The 21,879-nt window shown below is 36.0% G+C and overlaps 1 long non-coding RNA gene across 1 annotated transcript; it reads left to right on the forward strand.

Moving 5' to 3' along the window:
- The first annotated feature begins 20,410 nt into the window (after positions 1 to 20,410).
- On the forward strand, positions 20,411 to 21,348 carry LOC110925969. The gene is made up of 3 exons (XR_002584888.2): positions 20,411 to 20,552; positions 20,643 to 20,709; positions 21,143 to 21,348. It is a non-coding gene; the product is annotated as an uncharacterized LOC110925969 (long non-coding RNA).
- The last annotated feature ends 531 nt before the right edge of the window (positions 21,349 to 21,879 follow it).

Below are 21,879 nucleotides of genomic sequence, written 5' to 3' on the forward strand. Positions count from 1 at the left end.
GACCGAAATTAATGAATGTCATTCGTTATGTTATTACAACCAATAAGCTCGTTCACATTATCGAAATCGTTATTAGTTTAGTATAAACCATCTCAGCCGTTTTGAGACCATTGTTAGAATATCGAAATCGTTTTGATATATATGAATCACCCCAAAATAATCGAAAACAGTAAAAAGAGGGGATCTATGTACTCACCTTCGGGTGCGTTTTTAAATGTTAACACAATCCCTCAAATTGTTTATCCACCCTAAATTAAATAAGAATGATTTTTAATAATCAAAAACCACACTTTGACATGCAAAATACTACTTATGTCATTTATGTTTTAATATATATGAAACTAGACTGTTTTCGGACATTTAAATAAAATGGTTAACTTATTCCAAAAATTCCCAAATTTTTACAGAACGTCTTACACAAACCAAATATTACTGTGTAAAAATATCGGGGTCTAGTTCATTACCAATATTTTATAAAAATTCATTTTCCCAAACTGAAGTCAGATTCATCTTTTTCTGACCGCAGTCCACGGAATAATTCATCTAAAATTTATCGTAAGTCCTTTGACGTAATTCCAGTTGGAGGATCATGGCGACAACAGTGACCATCTACAGTATAAATTTCATGATCTAACCCTACACAGAATTCAAGTTATGACCGAAAACAGGACGCATATTTTCAGCAGCAAAAATGAAGCTCAAGCTGCTGTTACAAAATGGTACTTTAAAAATAGTAAACGAAGTCCAAAAATTATGATTCCAGTGCCATTAGAACCGTATTTCATAATACATAAATCCAGACTTTAGAAAATACATTTTTCGTTAAGTTACTGATGCGTGCGAAGTGTAGTATATTTTAGATGTATATTTTAAGCCCTTTTTACACTTTTAGCCAAGTTTTAAATTTATAAAACACGATATTTACTAACACTAAACACACATATGGGCAAGTGCACCCATCGTGGACGTAGTATAGTGTTGGTAAGATACCGAGGTCGTCCAAGGACACAAGAGCTTTTAGTACCGGTTTATCCTCAACGTCTAATCAAATCAAAAAGTTAGAAAATATATTTAAACTAAGAAAATAAAAACTAACTAAATGCTGAAAAATAAAATAAAAATAAAAACAGATAGACAAGATGAATCACTTAGATCTCACTCGTGTATTAGTATAACCTTTGATTATTTTCGCACTTTTGCACTTGTTTAAGAGATTATCTTAGTTATTGTAGTAGGCCCCTCTTTTGAAGGCGACGTTACCCTCAACCCAGTAGTTTGAGTCAGCAAGGATACAATCCTAAAGGGTTGGATTATTGGAAGATAATGAATTAAGTTATTAATGCAAATTATGGTAGGCCCCGCTTTTGGCGGTGACGTTACCCTCGACTAAGTAGTCTGAGTCAGCAGGGATACAGTCCTAAATAGCCGGGTTATAGTATTAATAGTAGTTAACTTATGAGGGGGTCAAAGAGTTTGGATCCCCGCCATCCAATACCTATGGGTATTGAAGGAGATCCTACTAAATTTGACCCAGGTCCCCTGCAGGACCTCTAAACGCTGAACAAGGGCAAGACCCTTACCAAACCGTTCCCTTAACCACCGACCAGGTAGCCAACATACCTCCATATAGACCGTGGAGATATGAATGGTGATAATCTTTTATTTTATATAGACAGTAAAATAATGCCAAGACACCACGGACAAACGATAAGGAAAGATCACCTTCAACATAAGTAACTAGTTATTAAAGTCATTAATACAAAACCAAATAAAAAGTGCAAAAGATTAAAAATAAAAAAGTATTATACTAAACACTTGTCTTCACCAAGTGATGTAAGAGACTTAGGCAAACATGGCCTTGATTGTCAAGAACTCTTACGATCAATCTTGGATCCCGAGACGACTCACACACTCTATGATGGATAATGGATGATGGTGGTGGATGATGGTGTTGTGATGGTGGTGGGTGGTGGATGAAGTGTGAGAGAGGTGGTGTGCCAAGGGATGAGTTGAAATGAAGCCAAGCACTCCTATTTATAGGCTGAACAGAAGGCTGGGCACGGCCCCGTGTTCGCTGGACACGCCCCCGTGCCCGTCTGACACTCCCTCTCTTCATTAATTGTAATTCGCAATTACAATTAATGCGCCTGCTGTACTTTCGCCACGCCCCCGTGCTCACTGGACACGGCCCCGTGGTGGGCAATGGAAGCTTCTATAGGTTTGTCTTTTCTGCTGCTTCTTGGGCACGGCCCCGTGCTGGCTGAGCACGGGGCGTGTTAAGTCTTCTGCCTTCTCTATTTTGCTTGGGAGGATGCCGTTGAGGGGTCGGGCAATCCACTTTTGTTCCTTTTCTTGTATTTATGTTAAATTTAGCTGTCTTTTTTGCTTCTTTTGTGAATTTGAGCTCATTTAATCCTGAAAATACAAAAGGAAGACAAAAACACTCTTTTTCCAACATTAGTACTCAAAAAGGGTTAGTTTTGTGCCTCATTTGATGTAATTTATATGTTGCATTTTACACACATCACATACCCCCACACTTGAACTTTTGCTTGTCCTCAAGCAAAACTCTTTAATATGTGGCTTACACTCCCAAATGGAATGGGTAGAAGAGAAGGTTTTGGCTTGTCATAGAGTGTTGAGAATCCAAGATTTTTTTTGGGTTTTATTTTTATTTATTTACAATCCTATTTGTTATGATTTATTTAGAACGTCTCATAGGATAAATTACTTATTTGGGCATAACATGCCTTTTTAAAATTCCATTTATATACAAGTTCACATACCTTACGGGAGAAATCACTCACACTCGGCCGAAGGTGTATTTTTAGTGAATCACTCGAGAGCGGCATGGAACTTATTCCTACCATAAGCTTGCCAAGCAATCAATCCTCCTCCTTTTTAACTTGTTACCTTTGTAAATATCAAGAGGACTTTTTGGGTATAGGCTTGGGCTAAAGGTGGGTGAATGGGTTAGTAGAAAAGGGCGAAAAGCGTAAAAAGCGTCAGTTTTCCAAACAAGCTTTTTGTTTTGAGAGCTTTGTTTGTTTATTTCTAACTGCATCATTTTTTTTCAATCGTCACACGAAAAACCGAGCTTGTTACTAAAATAAAGGGTGAAAAATAAAAAGGGTTTTTGGTGGGTAAAAAGGTTTTAGGGTAAAGAAATGAAAGGTTTAGGCTCAAAGGGGTTAACTAGGGGGATTTTTGGGTAGGTGGTAAAAAAAATGAAAAATAATGGTGTAGAAAGAAAAATGGTTAGTCCTAATGCCTCCATCATTTACTTACTTGGGTTTAAGTTGGTAAGGACCGGGAATGAATTGTCGTGGCAAGTTCTAGAGTCGTAAGAACCAAGCGGCTATTCACACAAGAAACGAAAAATGAGCATTTAGTCTAAAGATGTAAATTTGTAAGCTCAATAAAGGCTTAAAACTCACTTTTGTGGGAATGGGTTTTTATGTGATCAAGTATATATAATGAAATTTTAAATAAGCTTGTCATGCCGTTTCATAATTTTCTTATGTCAGTTCTTATTATCACGACGCTCTTGGTTGTAAATTTGTAAAAATATAACCTTGTATTAATCTTAGGATTCCTAACTTAAACTTTAGACAAGTAAAAAAAATAATTTTTTTTTTGAAAAAAAAAAATTTGGGGTGTTTAGCGGTTCCAATAGAGTTTTGTGTAAGGCTTGTTATTAGGACTTGCAAAATTTCAAGATTTTAGCATCCCCCCCACACTTAATTTACACATTGTCCTCAATGTGTCCCAAAAATAAATTTTTAGGTTGATTAGATGTATAATTTGGTGTTTAAAAGCAAAGATTTGTGTTACTGGCAGTCTGGACACGGCCCCGTGGGGACCGGACACGGCCCCGTGTTCAGGTGCCAGTAACGAAAATTAAAGAAAAGAAACAGAAGCCTGGACACGGGGGCGTGTCTGGTGAACACGGCCCGTGTCCAGTTACCTGAACTGGGCATTTTTCTGCAGGGGGTTTAGCACGGGGCCGTGTTGGTTGGACACGGCCCGTGTTGAACCTTCTGTATTGGAGAAATTGATGTCGGTTGCCTTGTTCTTGTGCATGGGGTCATTTTTCTCGTTCCCCTTTTCATCCCTTACCACCATGAGTGTGTTTTCTTTATTATGAACCATCAAACTTTAAAAACCATCATTTCATTGCAATCATAGAGAGACCTTACATTAGACTAGATATGAAAATAAGGAAATATTAAACCATGGAGTTCTAGCCTATACTTTATTTTAATTAGCAAAATTTCCAACAAGCTACTAATCTTGGTTAGACAAGGCCTTTCAGAACTCCTTCTTCCAGGTGTGGCTTTCCTCATATGTCGGCGAGCCATTCCTCCACCTCCCTTGGAAGGAGAAAAGAAGGCTCATTGGCATTAGTTTGAGGAGTTTCGATTTCCACCGGGACCTCTTGTTGGTGCTCCACGGGAGGTTCCGCCGGAAGGTCTTCCCACCCGGTAGGGTTGTTAATCCCGAGTGCCAGGTTCCAATCCTGTTGTGGAAAGACTGGTTCCATCGGGGGTGTTACAAGAATATTTAACCTCTGGTGCAAGAGGTTGATTTCTTGGAAGCTGCTTTCGAGTCCCACCGTAAGATCGTTAATACGGTCGATTAGGACCTCCTCTACTAAAGTCATTTCATCGAGAGCCTCCCTTAATGCTATTACATAGTGCACAAGCGTAGCTTCAACGGAGGGCCTCCTTCCTCTTTGGTTGTTTGATGAATGCACGGAAGATGTTTCGCTGTTTTCACTCGTCATTCTACGAAAAATAAACTGAAAAATAGTTTATTCGATGAAACAGTGTCCGGACACGGCCCCGTGCGCATTGAGCACGGCCCCGTGTTCATCTTTCTGCAGAATTTTGAAGCAAGGAAACTTGAAATTTTAAGTTATTTTCTGAACTTGTGGTGTCTTTTTAAACATTAATAACTTAAAACAATGTTACACAACATATTTTTATCAAGATTCCCTGAACAAAACTCATTAATCCCTACCACAAAATTTGAAGAATTCAAACTTTTAATGGTAGTTCTTGGAGAAAGATGGAGAAGAAGGAAATGGCTAAAGGAGGAAAGGACAAGATGGGTTGTTGGAACCTTCTTTTAGACTTACCTAGGATAGTTGAGAGAAGATTCCTCCAAATCTCTGTCCCAAGTTGGTCCAAATGTGCAGAATTCTTGGCTGCATTTATAGAAAACGACAGCATTCTGGACACGGCCACGTGTCCGTTGGACACGGCCCCGTGTGCAGATGGAGTTCTGACACAGTTTGTCCGTATTCTGACGTACTGATCAGAAGGGAATCTTTTGGTGAACACGGGGGCGTGTTGGCTGGGCACGGCCCCGTGTCGAGGGACTGTTTTATGAAGTTGTCTAGTTTTTTTAAAGGAACTCACTAGTATCGGGTGGCTCCTGATTGGTTGGAACAACCCCAAAGTGACTAAGATACCTTAATTGTTCTAGACTAAGGCGAGAACGCAAGAGGTTGTCGGTGAGGGTAATTCCTATTTTCATTCTAGGTGGACAAGTCCAACCCTTTCCCGGGCTCTCGTTAAAGAAGGTGTATGCCGAATCGCTTAGGTCTATGTATGCACCGAACGAAGTCGATGGAGAGTCCTTCACGGCACAATCGGCACAGGGACGACTATAGTCCAAGTCTTCGCTAGGTATGAAGGTATTTTTGGGAACAACGAGGTTGTCGGAATGCGGTCCCAACATTTCTTCATGGTCATCGTCTTGGGGCGGATCAATAAAGTCCTTCCTAAGCTCTTTTGACCAATTTAGAATTAGCTCTTCTAGTTGAAATAACTCATCAAGGAGCACTTCCCCTAGAATATCTGGCTGGGCGCATTCGAGGGAGAGATAGTGCTTATTTTTACTTTCGCCCCTCTTAAGGTTATAAGGGATCGGTGGGTCTATGTAGTGGGGCCTATAATTTAGAAAGTAACATTCTAATTCTTTATGTTCGCCTCCACATAATTGACACCACGTACCATAAGAGTGCCGAAAGTAAAAAGAATTACTATCACTCATGTTTATGTCAGAAATTACCAACCGCCAGGATCTAATGGTTCTGTTTTCAGTAAGTGAATCTTGGGCACGGGGGCGTGTTGAGTGAGCACGGCCCCGTGTTCAGCTTACTGTCTGACATAAAACAGGATTGCCAGTTCCAATGATTGAGCACGGGGGCGTGTTCAGCGGGCACGGCCCGTGCTGAGCTCTGCAGAAGCTGAAAAACTAAGAAAATCCTAAAAAATTAAAAAGAAATATAAAAATATGATTAGGCCGTTGATTCCTAACTTTCTTAAAATCCTTGTGTCCCCGGCAGCGGCGCCAAAAACTTGATGCGTGCGAAGTGTAGTATATTTTAGATGTATATTTTAAGCCCTTTTTACACTTTTAGCCAAGTTTTAAATTTATAAAACACGATATTTACTAACACTAAACACACATATGGGCAAGTGCACCCATCGTGGACGTAGTATAGTGTTGGTAAGATACCGAGGTCGTCCAAGGACACAAGAGCTTTTAGTACCGGTTTATCCTCAACGTCTAATCAAATCAAAAAGTTAGAAAAGATTTTTAAACTAAGAAAATAAAAACTAACTAAATGCTGAAAAATAAAATAAAAATAAAAACAGATAGACAAGATGAATCACTTGGATCCGACTCGTGTATTAGTATAACCTTTGATTATTTTCGCACTTTTGCATTTGTTTAAGAGATTATCTTAGTTATTGTAGTAGGCCCCTCTTTTGAAGGCGACGTTACCCTCAACCCAGTAGTTTGAGTCAGCAAGGATACAATCCTAAAGGGTTGGATTATTGGAAGATAATGAATTAAGTTATTAATGCAAATTATGGTAGGCCCCGCTTTTGGCGGTGACGTTACCCTCGACTAAGTAGTCTGAGTCAGCAGGGATACAGTCCTAAATAACCGGGTTATAGTATTAATAGTAGTTAACTTATGAGGGGGTCAAAGAGTTTGGATCCCCGCCATCCAATACCTATGGGTATTGAAGGAGATCCTACTAAATTTGACCCAGGTCCCTTGCAGGACCTCTAAACGCTGAACAAGGGCAAGACTCTTACCAAACCGTTCCCTTAACCCCCGACCAGGTAGCCAACATACCTCCATATAGACCGTGGAGATATGAATGGTGAAAATCTTTTATTTTATATAGACAGTAAAATAACGCCAAGACACCACGGACAAACGATAAGGAAAGATCACCTTCAACATAAGTAACTAGTTATTAAAGTCATTAATACAAAACCAAATAAAAAGTGCAAAAGATTAAAAATAAAAAGTATTATACTAAACACTTGTCTTCACCAAGTGATGTAAGAGACTTAGGCAAACATGGCCTTGATTGTCAAGAACTCTTACGATCAATCTTGGATCCCGAGACGACTCACACACTCTTTGATGGACAATGGATGATGGTGGTGGATGATGGTGTTGTGATGGTGGTGGGTGGTGGATGAAGTGTGAGAGAGGTGGTGTGCCAAGGGATGAGTTGAAATGAAGCCAAGCACTCCTATTTATAGGCTGAACAGAAGGCTGGGCACGGCCCCGTGTCTGCTGGACACGCCCCCGTGCCCGTCTGACACTCTCTCTCTTCATTAATTGTAATTCGCAATTACAATTAATGTGCCTGCTGTACTTTCGCCACGCCCCCGTGCTCACTGGACACGGCCCCGTGGTGGGCAATGGAAGCTTCTATAGGTTTGTCTTTTCTGCTGCTTCTTGGGCACGGCCCCGTGCTGGCTGAGCACGGGGCGTGTTAAGTCTTCTGCCTTCTCTATTTTGCTTAGGAGGATGCCGTTGAAGGGTCGGACAATCCGCTTTTGTTCCTTTTCTTGTATTTATGTTAGATTTAGCTATCTTTTTGCTTCTTTTGTGAATTTGAGCTCATTTAATCCTGAAAATACAAAAGGAAGACAAAAACACTCTTTTTCCAACATTAGTACTCAAAAAGGGTTAGTTTTGTGCCTCATTTGATGTAATTTATATGTTGCATTTTACACACATCATTACGGTCTCGTTACAGCCAACTGAAGTTGGGTGTAATCACTTAACAGCTTTCTGTTTTCAGTCTTTTAACATTATAAAGTGTGTTCGATTGATTCCGTCAACATGTTTAGCGATCACAACAATACTTACAGCAGATTATCACTTATATATTTCAGATTTGTCATGCATTATCATATTTCATTCATCATTTTAACACTACTTTATCATATGTTAGATGATGTTCAAGACTTGTTTAGTTCTTTAGACTTTCTATCTTTTCGATCTTTAAACATCATTAACCACTCAACAATCATGTGAAATGCAAGGATCTAAGTGCTTACCACTAGCACAAGGCTAGGAGAGTTCGAGTGTAGAAAAGTGGTGGATAAAAGAAAACGAGAGCGGTCCTTCGAACTCCGAATGTTCCTAGCTTCGTTAACCACCTCCTTGCACCTTAGTACAAGCTTGGAATGGATGTTTGAAGGTTGAAGATGGTGGTGATGGGGCTGCTTGGTTTCAGCCGATTGGAGAAGAAGGAGGAGAGAAGAAGTGTGGGGTGTTATGTGGTGTGAGAGTTATGAAGCTCATGGCCTCCTAGTCTTACTTATAGTCCATTTTAAGGGTTCTACCATTATGTAATATGTCCAATATCAACACAACATATCAAATAAATTATTAAAAGAAATCAAGGGGTGTACCCCCTTGTCTAGAACCGGTTATGGGGGGGGGGGGTAGCTAGTTAGGTTTCAATTCACAATTGCATCTTCTAGTTACCTTTCAAGTGTTGATTTTTTTAGTGTTAAATGTGTTTAGGTGTTTTTAGGATATGGTATGATGTTTAAGGACCACAACTAGCTTGGTAAGGTTAAAATAATATCTCTAATAATATTTTGATGTTCCGGGTAAAGTCCGGTTGTCCGGTTTAACACCGTTCCGTTAAAGTGTTTAATTAAGTACCGGGTATTTTATCTAGCGTTCAAATCCCGATTGTGGCGTTCTAAATTATTTTTATTATTCTATAAAAATAAACTCGCCAAAATATTACTGAAATAAATTTCAGTTTCCAAGACTGGCTACGTTGTCTGTGTTTCGCAGTAAAAGCACTTTGTCGCGTAGAAACACACGGTACGCGCTTAAACTTGAAAAATAACGTTTTTAAGCGTTTTAATTTATTTTTCAACATGAACCTGATTAAAATATGATTTTAATCATAACAGAATATTTGTGGGATTTAGATATTATCCGGGCGGTCACCAACGTTCGTTTCGCAGTTTTGTCGTAATTAGCTCTTTAGTTCAAATAAACATGTTTTTGCCATACCGAATCCTTCGAAACTTATTTCTAAGTTACGTGAGGGATATTTAGGGTATGTTTGGCTTACGTCACAGTTCCGGAGTGTATGTCGTGTTAAAATGATTGCGTTTAAGCACCAGTTTGCGTATAACCTTCCAGAAAGTGCTTTAAAGCTTGAAATCGGTATCGAATCAAATTGTAAAATTAATAAACACCATTGCACATATAATAACACCAAAACACATATAATAACACCAAAGCATAATGTTTTATTGATAACTGACATTGTTTTACATTATACGATGATTACAAAACACAGTTGTCACAGATCGTTAGAGTTTCTTGTCATATCTCGTTGAAAAAAGAAAAAAAAAGAGCTAGAAACTGAATGAAAGTAGCAGTTCTATGTAATCTAGGTTGGGGATAGCGACTCTACAACCAGAATACCTCTAGTATGTGTGAAATCGAACTTGCAAATAAAAAGTACCGAAGCCTAAGTAATCCGAGTTGGGGATAGTGACTTTGCAGCTGGAATGCCTCTGGGTTAGGGAAAGCAACGTCTACGCTCGTAAAAAAAAGATTGAAAAGAAAAAAAAATGATGAAATGAAAATGAGAAAAAAAAAATAAGAATAGATTTGATTTTAAACTCTCTTGATCGTGGTATAAAGCGGTTAGGAAAGAACCCAATGGTTGTTCCTTTTGTCCTATAAGCTTGAGGGGGGATTAGATGGACTTGCGATTCTTAACGTGAGACCCTAGGTAGATTGACCGTACTTGAACTAAACTTGCATGATAAGGGCTTGGAATCGGGTTTGGGTTTAAGAGGATCGAAATACTTGCAATCGCGGCTAACACAAGTTTCGATTTTAATAAGTACCTAAGCTTTTGTCCCGAATAATTATTCCGTCTATGATTCCGTTTTACATAATTCTTTTTCGGGGACGAAAAAAGGTTAAGTGTGGGGATATTTGATGTGGGGTAAAATACACATATTTGTCCCATGTAAATTGTATAATTATTGTATAGTTTTTATTTGTTTTATTTAGTTATTAGTAGTATATTATATTATTTTGTGTTTTACCAGGTCCTGGTACAAATGGAGCGAAAAAGAGTAATAAGAAAATAACCAGCCAGTTGAGCAGAGTAGAATGCCAGAGACCGAATAAAAATTGCAGCTATTATCCGTGAGTGGGTCGAGGCCACTATCTCTATTTTAAAAGTTAGAGGGTTGCCACAAAAAATATATATATTCGGATCGAGAGAAAGAGCTAGGCCAACATCAATATATAGTTTTATTATTTGAGTTCATCTAATTTATTGATGTTGGGCCGCATAAAGTTTGGGCTGCTAATATACTTATCATACGAAAGTTGCTGCCAATCCATATATTATAATTATTAAAAGTAAAAAGAAAAAAAAAAAGAAAAGAAAGCAAAGGAGCTTTGGACAAATACATCATTATGGACGTGAATTCCAAGTATGTAGTGGGCTGAGAAAGATGATCATGTCTACGTGAATTGACTATTGCCATATATTAACAAACTTGGACATAAAGGAACGAAAAACCCGTAAGGGATTGAGTTGGACGGCTATTAATTGGCTTGTGCCATATTATCTTTGTTGGAAACTAATTTGGAGGGGATTGGATTTTATTAAGGTGAGGATAGACGAAAAGAAAAGCCTGTCAATATATATAATATATTAGTAGAGAAGGCGGCTACGAATCAGACGCAAACAAACAATCGAGAGAGAAGAACATCAGAGACGAATTTTGGTGACGCACGATCAGACAAAAGAAAAGAAGATTGGTTCAAGATTCAAAGTCGCGATCAAGATTCAAGTCCGGGTTTACAACGAGTTAGTGTTTTGGTTTTAATTTACTTTATGTTATTTGAACCAATAAACATGATTTGTTATTTATTTGAGACTTGTTTCTTTTTAGTGGTTATGATTATTGGCTAGTTCTTTTATACTACCTAGGCTACGATGATTGTTTGATAAAGTTTGGATTTTATTCGTTAATAACGTTGGTTTATGGGTTTTCTTGGAAAGTAAAGAATTTTGGAACCTTTAATTTGGTGTGTATGCGTGCTTGATATTGTTTGAATATTAATTATTACTTTGTATAATTCTTGGTGACGGTCTTTATCACATAATAGAGTAATGCTAGGGTTCTAGATTTAGGTGAGTGTTTGTATCACATAATAAATCTTTAACTCTTTAAGGTGAAATTACGTAACTAACCTTAGAAGTAATATTCGGTAATCTTATAAAATTAAGTGTTCTACTAATCTTGTCGCTGTAAGGCTCGAGGTTGTTAATAGGTCTTGGTTTGGTATATAGCTAGGTTTAGGTTTTGTAAGAAATCGGTCTAGTTCCCTAATCATTCTCTTGTCTATTAAACCAAGTTAAAATCCATAGTTGCCTTAGACTTTCGCGCTGTTAGATAGATTGTCATATTAAGGCACTTTTCAAGAAGTTAGAGGACTGTAAGGAAATCTAACAACCGGTAGTCGTAACGGCCTAGGTAGTGCCATAAGTTTCACCTCAAGAAGGGTTGAGGGGCTTAGTTGATGGCTTAATCGGTTTAGTATCAAAAGATCCCAGTTCCATACCACATTAGCTTCGAATAGAAATCCATTCCTAGTTAAACATGAGTCTAGCCTAGGTAGCCTTCACCACCACTGAGTTAAAACCTTCGTCCAAATTCGCGTCTAGTTAATTTAGTTAATTAGTTTAATTTAATTGCAATTTTAGGATTTTTAGTAACCCCCCCCCCCCCCCAAACAACAAAACAATTAAGTACAGCTAGAGTCCGTGTCAGTCTAAGTCTAGATAGAGTCATAAACGTAATTAGAGAGTCTCGTGGGTTCGATACTCGGACTTACTTAGGCTATACTGCATTGACCAGTACACTTGCCGGTTGTGTGGTCTAGGTTTTAGAGAGTCTTAGTTTATAAATTTAAAACTTAGAGAGTCTAGTTTAGGGTTTAATTTAGTTAATTTAGTTAGACCACTTTTAGCACATCACTCAACAATCATCCAACAACCATTTTTGCAAGTAACAATATACATAATCGTCCATATTTTTCATGCTAACAAACTTGAATGTTCATATGAACTTGTAGTAATTTAGATCCATACTTTTAACATATAGATCTATTTGAAACAAGACTTCTTTGTTAAATTTTACAAACTTTGTAGAAACTTATTTTTGAAAACTTGTTCATCCACTTTATTATGAGTTTATAAACATAAACATATCACTTAAAATACTTACAAGTTCATATTTCAAGATCTTCAAGTCTACTAACATGTTCATCATGGATCTTTCAAGATCTATTTGTATACTTGTTAGATCTATACCTCTAACAAGCATGCATGTGATGGATTTAATCCAAATCACAAAAAAAACAACAACAACTTCATAACAACTTTCATATAACACCAAAAATTACTTATTCATGTTAGATCTTGTTATTTCTTACTTGTTCATAATTTAAAGTTTGGTTTTCTTGATGGTTTAACTTGTACATCTTCATTATACTACTAATGAACATCAAAATAAAGGATTAGAAGACTCACAACTAGCACTAGTGGCTAGGGAAGAGGCAATAAGATCAAGAAGATGAAAAGAGGATGAAAATGGTGGTTAAGAGCTCCCTTGAGTGGTCCTTGAGCTTCCAACACTTGAACCTTCCTTTGATAACCTTCTTACACCTTTGGGAACTCTTGGAATGGCTTGAAGAACAAGAGAAAGTGAAGGTGATCTTTGTGTGTGTATGGCCGAATGTTTAGAGGTTTCTTAGGGGAAGAAGATGTTTGAAATTTGTGTGATAGAATGAAGGAAATGAGATAAGAATCCTTGATATAATCTTGTGCACAACTTTACTTCCAAGCATCCCTTTAACCAACAAATCTTAGGCTAACATTTAGAGACAAAGTGGGGGCTTGTGGGCCCCACTATAACCGTCCAAAAGAGATAGGGTGGTAAAGTGGCAACTTTCAATAGTTTAGGGGTTAGAATGTAAATTGAGGGTTTAAATATGTTAAGTGTTTTTAGGTGTTTTTATGTGCAACTATGTGTAATACGGCCAATATTAGTGTTACAACATTCAAACAGTGTGACTAGTCCATATTTGGTGTTTTGGTAGTGTTCGGTGTTTGTTTCGTTGTCGGTTCGCTAAAAGGTTAAGTTATGTAATTTATAAGGTATTATATGTCTTTTGTGTTTTAATGAAATCCCCAATGCTTTTTAAGTTGTTTTTGATGTTTAACAACATTTCTGGACTTGTATATTTTGTCGGATTCTGAATCCTGCAAAAAAATTGTCATTTATGGTCCAAAACGGACACTTTTAAGTTCGTTAAATTTTTCCGGAAAGTGTTAACTATTATACTTGTTTTCCCACTAGGGATTTGATATATTTTTTATGTCGAACCTACATCTAAGTCCTAAATCTACCATTTAGCTGAGTACTGAGGTTGTGCTGACACAACCTATCTAACCGATGAGTTTGCTAATTGTTTTGACGCAACGCTTAAATTGTTTCACAATGCGATGAATGAAATGTATGATATGCATGATTAAGATGTATAACATGCAAACATGTAATGTTGACATTTAAAACACATAATTGCAGGAAATAAATAACTATCTAATGGTACAGAAGTTATCGGATTTGTGCCGTTTGTCACAAACATACTGTCATGAAACAAGCTGAAAGAAAAACAATAAACAAAAAATGTTCTTGCTCATGTACTAACTATGTTACACAGAAACAACAACAAAAACCAAAGCATGCTGATCAAAGATATGGGCATAAGAAGTCTTCATAGCGATGACAATCTCAATCGCCCAGATCTTCAAGATTAACAAACAACAACATGCCTTAAGTTGCTTTCTACATTAAGAAGCAAACATGTTACAACTGTGGCAAAGCTGGTCACATTGTTATACATTGTAGGGGTGAGCAAAAGTCATTACCCGATCTGACTCGACCCAATAGATACCCGACCCGACTCGATACTTGAAAACCCTTAATATCAATACCCGAAATGATACCCTAAGTAAGTATTCGCATCTGGTTCTGTTGTCTTTTGGGTTTCTCGCTCAACGGGTACAAGACCGACCCAGACCATATTTCTCGTTTAGTTGTTTCAGAATGATTGAATGAGTTGTTCTATTAAGGGAAGTATTTGGCTGGCTATTTAGGGGAGAGCAGCCTTTTGAATGCGACTTTCCTGCTATCACCTGTGATATGCATCATGTCGATTGTGGCGACTTGTTGCACCTATAATTCTCTCTACTGATGATTATGATTATATATGTGGTGGAATGTATGATTTTTTTTACATCTATATTCATTTGCATGCATTCATATCGGACAGGGTGTTATGAATTTCGTATTTATAAAATATGGGATCTTGCAGTTTTGGAGCTGTGCTTTGTTACATTATTGACTTACAACTACTTTCGGTCCAGTTTGTATACTCGTTTTTTTTTGGCTTTTTGGACAGACCTGACCCGAACCTGAATCCTGTAAAAACTTAGGAACTGATCATTGTACCTATCTTATATGATTCGATTTGGTATGAGTGATTTTTCGGATCAGTCATCGGGTATTTTTGGTCCGTCCCTAATTATGCCCACCCCTAAGAAATTGCATACATCCTCCTTATGATAAAGAAAATGGAGAACTGTGGGTGGGCTAAAAAGTCGAAGAATTCATAAGTGACCTGTGATAAAGAAAATGGGTGGAGTGTTTGTTTTTTTTTTCTTTTTTTTTGGAGAAGGTAACAAAAAATAAAAAAATGTTGGAGAAGTCACCGATGTTACTAGAATCGGTATTTGTTTTTGTTGTTTTCGTTCGATACAAAAGACATTATCGTATTAGGAATATCACAACTTCGTTTTTAGGTTACGCGAGACAAATTTTCCACTTTATTTTCTTGGTTACGCGAGACAACTTTTGTTTAATGGAATCATTGTAAATATTTTTCTAATTTCGTATAAATGTATTTTTTTTATCAAACCGATTTGATACCACCTTAACAATATCGATAGGTATCCATTTTTATGGTTTCTGGTTTGATACGAGTTGATTTCAGTACTGTTAACTATATTTTCACTACCCGTACTAAAACGGTATAATATCTTAAGATAACTTAGTAACTCGCAAGTTTATGTCTTTAGCTTTTATTAGAGTATGTCTACACTATTTTAAATAGGGGTTGGTTACGATACAAACCATATTTATCCTACAAACCGTGAGAACAAATCCTAGCACTTAAAAATAGTTAAATTAGCACATAATAAAACAATACATACATAAAAGTAGCACTTTTGAAGTATATCAGAACATGAAAATTAATCAACATAACTGATTTTAGCACATATGTGAATGATATCAACACTTTTCTTTATGTAGAATTATATCAGCACATTGAAAACAAAAGGAAGATCCAAATAAAAAATTAATTGCTTATTAGTATAAGTATAGAGAATTCAATATAACTGAAATTATTTAGGTTAAAGTAAATTGCCAAAATCGTTCCTAAGGTTTGGGCATATTTGTCATTTTCATCCAAAACAACTTTTTTTGTACCATATAGTCCTTCATTTTTGGGATTTTTTTGCCATTTTCATCCAAACGTCTGACTTTTTTTTGGCCAAAATCGTTCCTGCGATTTGGGATTTTTTTTGTCATTTTCATTCAAATATTTAAAAGAAAAAATAACGTAAATTAGATGTTTGAATGAAAATGACAGAAAATCCTAAAAGTGAAGGACTGTATTGTACAAAAACGTTGTTTCGGATGAAAATGGCAAACATGCCCAAACTTTAGGGACGATTTTGGCAATTTACTCTTTAGGTTATTATTTTACCATTTTCTACAATTGGTTGGATGCCACATAACACTTTTTAAATGGTTCTAACAGTTTGTATATGAAATGTGGTTTGTGTTTGATCACGTGTCACATGGGAAACTTATTAGTTTATTGACAAAATTGCAAAAATCAACCTTTATGTTACACCTAAACTGCACTTCATACCTTTCACTACGAAATCAGCAAAACCCAACCTTTATATTCATGTTTTGTTAAATTCTATAACCTTTACCACTAACGTCGTTCAAAAACTCAGTTAAGTTACCTCACATACTTTGCATGTGAGGGTATTTTAGTCTTTTCCCATTTTATTAATACTATTTATATATTTGTTTATGTAGTTATAAGATTTTTAAGAAAACCAAAGATGTGTTGTCCATCTCTCATTGGTTCCTTTTTTGTGGGTCCATCTTCAACATCAATCATATACATCATCTTCTTCTTCTCTATCCATTATCCTCTGCAACATCAATATCTCCATCATCCTTATCTCTACATTAATGGCAAACAAATCATACAAACTTGTTTTTTTTTATCAAAATCGATTATTCATATATCCTCTTCTTAATTAAAATGAAACATAAATGCCCATTTTAAACATAGCCGGCCATTAACCGGCAATTGATTCCTTGAATTCCAGTCCACCCCATTATTTCTACCATTTCGTTAGCATTCATCCTTTAAATTTATCCACAACTTATACATGCCACTATCGTATTATATTGATGACATGAATCATGTCACAATGTCACATGCTACTTGTATGAAGCACCTGTAGATTGGTCATCAAATTTAACAACTCATGTAAATAACAAGATCTTGCTATAACTTAAAACAAGTAATTAATATCAATACTAATATTAATATTGAAAAATAATTAAGCAAAAGCAGTTGTGGTGGTTAAGTTTTATACACACACAAGGTGAAACACAACATCCTACTCACTAACAACTGATTAATAAGAAAGCTTTAGAGACAAATCAAGTGAAGACACAGTTAGGCTTCCTTCGTCTCCACCAGTTATAGCCGTCACAAATGATCCCTCACTACCACGTAACTTTATCGTTCATGCAACCAAACCACCACTACCACACCACACCACCTTAATCATCCCACACTCATCAACTCTTTCTGCTCCTCAACTCCGCCACAGTTCCCCGGGAAAAACTCATACTCCGTCATCGAACCACCATCGTTTCGGTGAACTGACATAACCTTCCACACCTGCCACTTTAAGAACATGCACATCACAACCAGCCATTGAACCTCCTTCACTTCACAACCCGCCACTTTAAGAACCTACACAATACACTCATCTTCACTAACCTGTGAGATGTACGAGATGGCGGCTTGGGAGATTGCTGCAGTTGAACTCGAGATGGTGGCGGTGGCATGTTGGTTCCAACGGAGGCTGCAGTGAGAAGATGTAGGGTTGAAGATGAGAGATTATTTATGGTATTATTATATATATATATATTAAATAATGATTTAAAAAGACTAAAATACCCTCACATGCAAAGCATGTGAGGTAACTTAACTGAGTTTTTGGACGACGTTAGTTGTAAAGGTTATAGAATGTAACAAAAGATAAATATAAAGGTTGGATTTTGCCGATTTCATAGTGAAATGTATAAAGTGCACTTTAAGTATAACATAAAGGTTGATTTTTACAATTTAGTCTAGTTTATTTTAAAGGTAAATAATCATAGTTGATTTGACGGCATAAACAATATAGAGATCGATGTAAAATATGAATAAAGTAAAATGGTTAAACAAGTTATTAACGATCAAGTTATGATTGTCACATTAATAGGTACAATCAAAACCTTACTTTTTCGCATGATTTTAAAACTCAAAATATAATGGAGGCAAAGAGTGTTCAAGTGGCAACATTATTATCACTTAGCTTTTTTTTTCCATTCAAACGTTGTCCTTTCCACCATATATGTCCCCTGCCCCCTTCAATAGTGTTGTAACATGTATTTTTATATTGGTTAATAATTTATTATTTACTTTTATTAGGGGTGGAGCTAATGTATTAAAAGGGGTAGTCCACAGACTACCCTTCAACCTCGTCTCCGTACCATTTTCGTAGTGTAAAAAAATTAAAAAAAATCAAATTTTATGCGAAGGATACCCTGATTCAAAAAAAAAAAAAATGGGATGCCCAAAACTTTTGAGCTAGCTCCGTCACTCACTTTTACATTGGTTGATTATTTACTATTTACATTTGAAGTCAAGTTAAGCATATAAAAAAAAGTATATAAGACCAAGTGTAATGGGCGTTTTTTGCCATCAATCCCGCCCAATCCCGCCCCAAAACACCGGCAAGGCCGCCCCCATGGGCGTGTTCTGGCGTTTTCTTTCAAAAAAAGTCCGGCAGCGTGTTTTGAATCACGCCGAAGAAGAAGGGGCTTGACCAATGATGTTTAATCTTCTTTTTTCTTGTCCAATAGTTTTTTTGTTGGTTTTTTTTATTTTATTTAATAATGCCCCACAATCCTCACATCCCCACTACAGCCGTTTTAGAAAACGCCCCATAATGCCCCATTGCTGATTGGGCTAACATATGACGCAAAATGCTCAAATATGGGGTGTTAACCACTACACATGGTCAAACTTATAAAATTATATGCTTGGCTTATTGATTTAGGAACGAAACATTAAAAATAAAGTAGTTTTAACAATACATATATAGTTTAAAAGTCATAAATAGTTTAAAAGTCATAAATAGTTTAAAAGTAATTTCTGCGAGCTTTGTTGCGGGTCTTTGGTCATTATCGGTCTGGTTTGTTACAATACTAGTACGATATTGGTACTTAGCATAACAATCGTTTTCAATCGACACATATTTTACATCAATTGAAAAACAATAAAAACGAATACCTATACCGATACCGGTGTTGTTCGGTCGGTATCGGTCCGTTACGATACTGGTATCGTACAACACTCGATATAGCATGCGATACCAAAAAAATAGTTTATTGGGAATATAACTTTGTGTTCAATGAATTTTATACCACCACGTCGAGAAAACTATGAAAACGAATACAGTACCGTTACCAGTGTTGTTTGGTTGTTATATGTTCGGTTTGTGATGATAAAAAAATCAACTATATGGCTCGTTCGTATAGACCTTTTATCGAATCGTACATAATAATAAGCACATGATGTTGATAATAATAAAAAAAACTACACGGATGTTAACGGTACGGTACTAATGTTGTTCAGACAATATCAGTAATATTAAATCACCAAAAGTTAAAATTCAAGAAAAATATTTAAGGTTAAAAGTAAATATAACAGTAATCTATTGCAATATTGAAATGACACAAGTATGGAAAAAAACTATATTTATTTCTATAAAATTAAATTACTATATTCATGATCACTTTCAAAATTATATATACAAGTTGGATTCCTCTGCGCTTTGCGGCGGCTTTAAGTCAGTATCAGTTCGATTGATTACAGTACCATAACGATACCGGAACTCGGCCCAACAAACAACTCGTGTTTACATCAATTGAAATCCATAAAAACGAGTACTCATACCGAGGTACTAGTGTTGATCGGTTGATATCGGTTCGATTCGTTACGGTACCAATATTGCGATTATGAAAATAATATTTTTAATATATTTAAGGTTAAAAGTAAATACAATAATAAACTTTGTTATAATATTGAAATAATAAACATATTAAAAAAGTTATATATATTATTAGATTAAAATTACTATTCATACTATTAATGAAGCCTTTCCAAATATATATATATATATATATATATATATATATATTAGTTAAGTATAAAACTAATTTAACATAACTTATGCAACTACTTTATTTTTTAACATTGATTTGTAATGCTAACAAAGTGTTTTTAACAATTCATACAACTAATTTAAAATACATTATGCAAGCATTTAGTTTTTAATATAAGTTTTTAATGTTAACAAAGTATGACATTGTAACACCCTAATTTAAACAAAAATGCTAAATATTGTATTAGGCTAAAAGGAAAATGGACCATGGTTTAAAAAGGGCCAAATGAAAATAACATTGTAAGACCTGTAAGGGGTAAGATAGTAATTTGATGTATAAACCTAAATATGGGAGAAGACTTGATCATCTCCTCGTTAGCACCTTTCTTATCCAATCTGAGAGAGGGGTGGGGGGTGGGGGGATCTTACGGGTTACGTGTTTAACCTCCTCAAGATTCATATTCTTGAGGTTTTTCTTCATCAGCGATAAAACAACCCGTTTGCTAGTGTTTTTTCATTGGTCTCGAGATACACAAGCTTAGGTTTGGATTTTCTCAAAAAGGAGGTAAGAATCACATTAAAGTTTACATCTTCTTTATGTTTGAAGCTCAAAATGATATTATGGGATGATCTTGATACTTTTCTAATAATAAAGTTAGGATCTTGATGTTGAACAAGATCAGATCTAAGCACAACCGTCATTGTTGCATTGCTAGTTCCAGGTACGTTTCACCAATCTCCGAGCAAAACGTATGTTCCCAAAGAAATATATGTCATAGCTAGCAACATGTATTGATGGCGAAATGTTATGGTGCCGAATGAAAAGTTACATTTCTCTTGCATATTCACCAATGAAAAGTCTTATATTTCATTGAGTTTAGGAATGAAATGTTGACACAATTTATATAAATCTTTGACCAGTTTTACTAAGCTTTTAAGAGTGGATTGTACATTGCTAACAGTAAAAGATTAACTCCCAAGTGAATTCTAGAAGCCTACTTTTACAGTTTTTACTACTTTGGACTGATATGCATGCCACCTTAAATGATCATAACTTGAAAGCTCATACGATGACTGTTAGCTGTTACATGTTTACAACTCACGTTATATGATTGATGGCTAGCAAGCGTTGCTAATATTATTGATGGAACGCAGTGAGTGTGACGTCACAACAATTAAGAATGACTAATGGAGTCTTATGCTGGTATAAACCTGCTTGGCTACGTGACAAACAGTTGATGGTGAAGCTTAGTGACAAGCAAAATACTAAGCGTGTGGATATTTGATGTACTCGAAATTATATATATTTTCTACAAATATTTCCTACACCTTTAGGTAGCTTTGGGGTATTAATTGTAAGATAAATGCATTAATTTTATATATATGTATAATATAGTTCATTTTGATTTTGTATTTTATAGGTTTTATATTTAATAAACTAACTAATGTGTTATTAAGATATCTAAATAATAGAATGTCACGTATATCACAATAGGTAAACATTGAATGGAATTAAATGAGTTTTAATTTGTGAATTGAATTGAATTGCTTGTGGGAGCAATTATGCAAGAACAGAATATGCAACGAACAGAAAGACTTAATGGACTAATATTTATTTAAATTGGGCTCAACACATTACTCACAATTAAGTCAAGCCCACTACATATTAGAATACATCATTAATTGGGCTCAAGGATGAGGCCCAGGAACGAGAGAGTTGTAGCTGAATTATAAAGGCGGCTAAGGTTCTGTTTGTTTTTGCTTATATTGTCTGTAAAGAGCTTATGTCTGCGGGCGGGCAGACATAAGCCCTTGAAGACTGTTTGTTTAAAAAAAAAGATCTTAAAATGACTTTTAATAGCTTAAAAAAAGCTATGGATAATAGCTTCACT

This window comes from Helianthus annuus, chromosome 17, assembly GCF_002127325.2.
Source record: "Helianthus annuus cultivar XRQ/B chromosome 17, HanXRQr2.0-SUNRISE, whole genome shotgun sequence".
NCBI classification, from domain to species: domain Eukaryota; kingdom Viridiplantae; phylum Streptophyta; class Magnoliopsida; order Asterales; family Asteraceae; genus Helianthus; species Helianthus annuus.